Genomic DNA, 6,696 nt, shown 5'->3' with positions numbered 1-6,696 from the left:
TTTAGCAGATGCGATATCAGGGCTGTCAACCAGGGCCGGATGTTATTACGTATTCTGATCGAATAATTATTCTCTCGACTTAGTACGTGTTAAGATTTGTAATTATAACACACGTTTCAATTTATTTTAAATTAAAAACAGTAAAACCATTGGAATTTATAATGTTAGTGGAGAAAGAGAAGTGATACGGTACCTAGACGTAAGTAAAGCCATTGTAGATCTTGTTTGTGAAGACCTCCATGGCATAATTGTGAGCGCTGTTGTCTTCAAGGTCGAGGTAATTTGGGATTTCATAGCTTCCGAATTAGCTCTAGTATTGTCTTGTGGGAAGCTTCAGCTGTGCCTAGTTACCAGTCTATCGATAAAGCCCTGCGGTTTAAAAGTTTGGAGTTTTGGTAAAATGTCAGGGTGCCAAAGCCCAAACAGGTAAGCCCGCTACTATCTTTGACAGTTGCAGATGTCAGTAAAGAGCTAGGGGTTTTCTTTATTTCACTACAAGTAATGTAGTGGAATAAAAAAAACATATATATTCTCCAGTCTCTTTCTTTACTACACTTACGTAAAAAAAAGTCTCTTTTTATTGTGTATTTTTAATCTATTTCAAGGTAGTTGTTTTTTTATAATTTTAAATCATACTTTTAGCGTAAAGTGATTAAAAGTTGGTTTACTTTATAACACACGTTAAACTATTTTATCAAATTATTATACTTATTATTACATAACCAAGTTCAAGGTGCCGCTGTAACGGCTCGGAGTAACTGGAGCAGCCCTGCGAAACAGTGCATGCGTGTGCGCCTACCGTGGTTTCAAGGTGCGCGAGAAAAGTATCGCCTTCACGCATCGCCACTCATTCCGATGCCGGCTGAGACTGGCCGCACATTAGCTGCTATCGCCTGAACAACTATTTAGTTGTCACAATCCATTTTTAATTGGCTCAAGGAGTCAAAATCTTTACATAGTGCAAAACCAAGTCACTCCATTTTTTTGAACGCTTGGATCTTTTAAACGTCGCAATGGATTTTAATGCATTTTTTATTAATAGATTGAGTAAATCTAAAGGATGGTTTATATGCAGTACACGTGCATATTATAGAAGACAAAAGTCAAGAAATTAAATAATGTGCCTATGAAAAACGCGCGTCTTATCTTAATCATTATTAATCACTCCAAACTGCCCCACATGCAGTATTGCATCCGAGCGAAGCCGCTAGTAAAATATAAAAAAATGCAGGTCGGGGGTTACCCATATACAAGACTATGATAAGAAAATAAATAACTCATATTAAATTCAAATCAAAATTAAAATTAAAATTAAAATTGCAATTTAAAGTAATATTAATTTAATGGTGCACTATTCGCGAATGTTTAAATGAAATGTGTTCGCCTGAGCGACGACTCTAATGAGCTATTAGGATTTCCGAGGGTTTCAAAAATGCGGATCATGATCGCAATTATCATTATTTATTTCAATTTACTGGGCACAGCTAGTGATAAGAAGCGGACACGACGATTTAATGCGATCTCAGAGACTACAAAGGTGGAAAGCGCCAAATTGCTTACTTAGTTATGGTCTTGCGAATTTCTTGAAAGCAAAACAAGACCATTTATTACCTTTGTCACGGCCCCAGAAATTCTGAGGCTCTCAGCTGTGGAACTGGCTAACCACTGCTAGGCTAATCCAGGTAAGCAATCATAACATGACGTATTATAGACTTTTCTTTGACAAGTTAAAGAAGCATAGGAAACTTTAAGCGATTGAAGCTTTTGAAGCGATTAAAGCTCTTGGCACAATAACGAGTAGGTACCCAATGTGTGGTCAGCCTTAAGACTCCCACACTTATTGAGTAATCTCGCACAACCTCTTGTTGAGACACAGGCTCATTGTTCAGTCGATTGGTACTAGGTTTTTATTTTGGGATAGTTTATTTTGATAAGCCTTTGATCGGATGGTTGCAAAGCGGTTTTTCTTTTACTACAATAAAATAGAGAGTATCTACAAGTTAATAATAATTATTCCTCGTAATCAGCTAAGAAAAAAGATGAAAAATTCTTATTATTTTCAGAACTGGTTGTAACAGTCAAGAATATTTAATCCATTAACATAAAATCCGAGTTCTTACAAAAATATGATTTTTATTACATCTTTTTGTAAATCGTTCGTAATAAAATAAAGGAAAACCGGATTATTTATGAATTATTTAAAATAGATATCTTGGGAAAAACGGTTTAGATTTATACAAAAATGAGCCACCCAGTCGATGTAATGATGTGAACAGAGATAAAATAATCATAAAGCTGTAAAAAAATACTAAAAAAAATTTAAAACTTTTAGTGTTTTTTTGGAAAACGATGAGTGATGACCACACTGGTGTGATGGCCTAGCACACCTCTAATTTTTCGGAGTAATGTGCGTTTTAAGCAATTAAATATAGCTTGATTAAATGGTGAAGGAAAAAATCGTGAGGAAACCTGCATACCTGTAGTTAGTTGCTTTCAATATTATATTATAATTCTTATTTGATCGATAGCAAAATCCTAATATACTAAATTTTGTCTACCTCGTTGTCTTTTCGAAATCTACATTTTACTTCAGAAAGGCACCAAACTGGCAAACCAAAACAAGGAAATGAAAACGTAATAGTGTGATGGTATTATTTAGTAGACAACAGATAAGGACGCAGTAACACTTTTATTCGCCTGCTTTTATGATTAGTGAATGTATTATTCGTACAATTGCCTTGTTTTCTTGTAAGGCGTCAATGATAAATATCTATACCTTAAAATCCTCTAAAAATATGTTCAGGCCGGGGGATTTTACGAGTTAGTACTACGTCCTAAATAAAGTCCTTAATAGTTAGGTAGTAATAAAATAGCTTTTTTTAATTCCTTCCGCTGGGGGACGCCAATTCAGCTCTTGACTGCAATATTACTACGTGGTGATGAAGATAGTAGCGGGCTAACCTTTTATTTATATTAAGCCCATATCGGGTTTTACGGGATTTCTTTATTTGTAAGGTATAAACTAGCCACGGCGACGGGATTCCACTAGACCAATATATTTACAAACAAACTTGGTTATGAGTTTTGATGCTTTAAAATAAATATTTAAATATACCTTTCATTCTAGATCACTCGGAGGGCGACCAGATTTCTTAAGTCCAGGCAGACAAAGTCGGGGCAGAAATTAGTCACCAATAAAATGAAACACTTCATCATGAGGAAATTATTTCTATTATCACGATAAATTATCATAATAATTATATTATTACTATTCAATCAGAATGATATACGAAATACATTTATTACATTCAAGTTTCTGCTAAAAATTTGTACCAGTTCATTATTCCAATACATTTCATACAAGGTATACATTTTAGAACTATCTAACTAAAATACAATTATACCATACAAAAGTATTGCTTTCAATGATATAGGTGCTTAACTAGCGAATCCGTGCGACTTTGCTATCTTAATTAGAGCGTGTACAAACAACTGTAACATCGATGGTGAACTTTTTCTGTTTGCCGTGATCTTTTTATGAGTGTCGATTGTTTATAGACGTGTAAGCCTTTTCAAAATAACTCTAGTTTTGGCCTATTGTATGTATTTCCGCTGTTTATAATCAGCTAGTTGCATCCAGTGGTGTTGCCTGCGATCAATAAAAAATAAGTCTTTGCATGTAATTGTAATAAAAAAAAACTGTGTAGTAAAGACAAATTTAGCGCGGGTAACACCGCGGCATGGAAGGTAGCGCACTGCGCGGCTCGGTGTAAGAATACAAATGTTCCTGTAAACCACCCTTGGGAATTTGATATTTTCAGGACCAAAACTAGCGTATTTTATTCCAAAATTATGCCAACAATGAGATAATTGTTTGTTTTGTTTGGACGTGTTTGAAGCACGAATTTCATGTAATACCATTCTTGGGACTTTAATGTTTTGCCAAGACCAAAAGTAAGTTAGTAACCTATGTTAAATCGAGTCGATTGTTTAGTTATTTAAATCGGGCGTGAAGGAAGGACAAACAACCACACTTTTGCATTTATATATTAGTAAGGAATAATTATATAAACTGAAATAGAAGGAATGCCTTCTTTTTCAGTTTATAAAACTAATTGAATTTGTGTCTCTAGAGTCACAAACGCTACAATATTAAAGTGTGAAGGGTGAAGTACCTATGCTTGAGGTAGGAACAAATCGTCTTAGCAAAAATTGTCGCTGTCACGGTCGCTAGTATACACGAACTTACGAATATTACAAACTTATAAACTAAACATGCAATTTAAAATACTACTTGCGTGAAAATCGCATCACAGTTTTACCAGAATATTTATATTCAGGCTAGGAACGATTAAATTATGCCTACAAATCACATACAATCACTGAGTTATATTAAAAAATATACGTCTATTCTACGAGGTGTTTCAGCAAAAATAGGTGTAGGGACCTAAAGCACATTTATAACTATATGGAAACTGGCATTGCCAAATTCACTACCAAAACTTTTACTTTAGGTATAAAAGTTATAAAGAGTTATAACACATGCGCATTCGAAATTACTATATAATATTTATATTGTTTATGCTATTCTTTATTACGATTTAGTATACCAAAAGATTAAATTTCAGAATAGGGACAGTGTTTCTTACCCAAAACTACACACACCATTTATGAGTTTCAAAAAGTTACATATAAAATTTCATTTCAAACAGCTAGAATATACTGGGTAAAAATATAAATGTAATTGGAAAAATCTAAATAAATATAAAAAAAATAACTTAACCATTTTTGTAATATTAGTAACATTTTGGTATTCAAATAGCAGCCTTTAATTGTATAAAACACAATAGGTATAAAGATCTACGGTATGGTAATATATGCGAATATTTTCCTTACTTTTATGTGCTAACACGGAAAGTACTTCGTACCACCGACATAAATTATATTTGAATGAAGACTATATTCATACAAATACATATATTAATTATATGAAAGATCATTTTTTTTTATTTTGATACTTTGATAAGTGTAATAATGTTACAAATCAGAAGTGGGATTAATCCTAATATAATACAATCTTACCAAATCTGAGCAAAACTTGGCATTCGCATCGCCCACTTTCCTATCCATCCGCCGTCTTTCCTATCTGAGATTGCAAAAAAACTGGACAAAGACGTCGGGAATTCTTCTACAGAGCAGAAGCAAAATAGGATGTACTTAGGATGCATTTCAATATCAAATGAATATAATTCATACCTCACTTTTTCGATGCTAGGCGAACGCTCAACATCGAAGAACGCAACCCATTTTGTCTCCCTCTGCCTTTTGAGCTTCGTGGCTGATTGCGCCACGAAGCTAAAGCAAATAGAAGGTAGGTACTGATAATGCTTGCTGAAGACGTCATCAAACAGCCAGCAGAAATTCAGCAGTTGTGGCTTGGATCGCTCGCAACATGTGATTAGCATTAATCGTTAATTAGCTTGAACAATACGTACATTAATTACAGGGAATATGATATACGTCATGCCACTAAATGCCGTCATCCATTCATACTTATAAACGATTCGTATATAATACATAAATAGAGCAACATTTAGTATTTGTAAGTTTATGATTCGTTAACCTACTACAAATAATATTGTGTATCCTACGACAATGAATGACTGACACGGAAGTATCGAAAGCTTTCATGATTTACGATGATACAATAATTTACAATGATTTACATGATTACATAGAAAGTGCATTGTGCAAATAAAAATTTAGTATTTAATACTGGTTTCATGTTTTTTTATGTTAATTTACATAAGGTTTACGTCTAAGTTAACCTAAATAATGGTTTGATATATTATTGGCCACAGCCTTCGGATTTTACTTAACTAAATACTGGTTCTTTGGAACATAAAAAGTTGTGACTTGAAGATGAAGCAGGGTTTCTAATAATTTTAAAAGTCGACGACTGTAGTTAAGGGTTGCATTTTACTTCGTTTTATATTTTAGTCTATATACCGTCTCTAATGGGACTTCCTCTTTGGTCTAGTGGTTAGCGTGCTCGACTACGGGTCACGAGGTTCTGGGATTGATTTCCGAGTCGGGCTAATAAATGGAAATTTTCTTTACCAGACCGGAGTTAGGAAAATGCCGTGGCTCGGAGAGCACTTTAAGTCAGTCCCGGTTATTATCACGAGCACGTGAACAACCCAAATGTGGAATATTAATAGGCTTCTGATAATAAATGGGTAATCAATGTAATTCAAAAGAACTGGATAAAAATCAGTCTAGTAATTTATGACTAAAATTGAACAGGCATACTGGACATAAGAAAACAATGCAAACACAACCTCCCACACAATAGGTATTAACCCTGCTAAGAAAATACTCGGACTATACGTAGGTTCAAAAGGTTTTTACCAGGGTAGACCGGCAGATGGTATAACATGGATAAATCCATCTTCAATTCGGCTTGAAGAAAATGATCACGGAGTCTAACTGTCCCGTTAGGAGTAATAATGCGATTAAATATTATGAATAATCTACATATACAGAGTGTAACCGAATTATGAAATAATGTTGAAGGATGCATAAGTATATTTCATTAGAAGCATCCTGTAAAAATATTAAATCACAAGAAGCATATTTAGTTTTCTTGTGACAACCCTATTGAAGATAAAGGACCGACACGCGTGTAGTACCTAC

Source organism: Pararge aegeria, chromosome 2 (assembly GCF_905163445.1).
Source record: "Pararge aegeria chromosome 2, ilParAegt1.1, whole genome shotgun sequence".
In the NCBI taxonomy this organism is placed as follows: Eukaryota; Metazoa; Arthropoda; class Insecta; order Lepidoptera; family Nymphalidae; genus Pararge; species Pararge aegeria.
Note: the sequence above shows the minus strand (reverse complement) of the source record.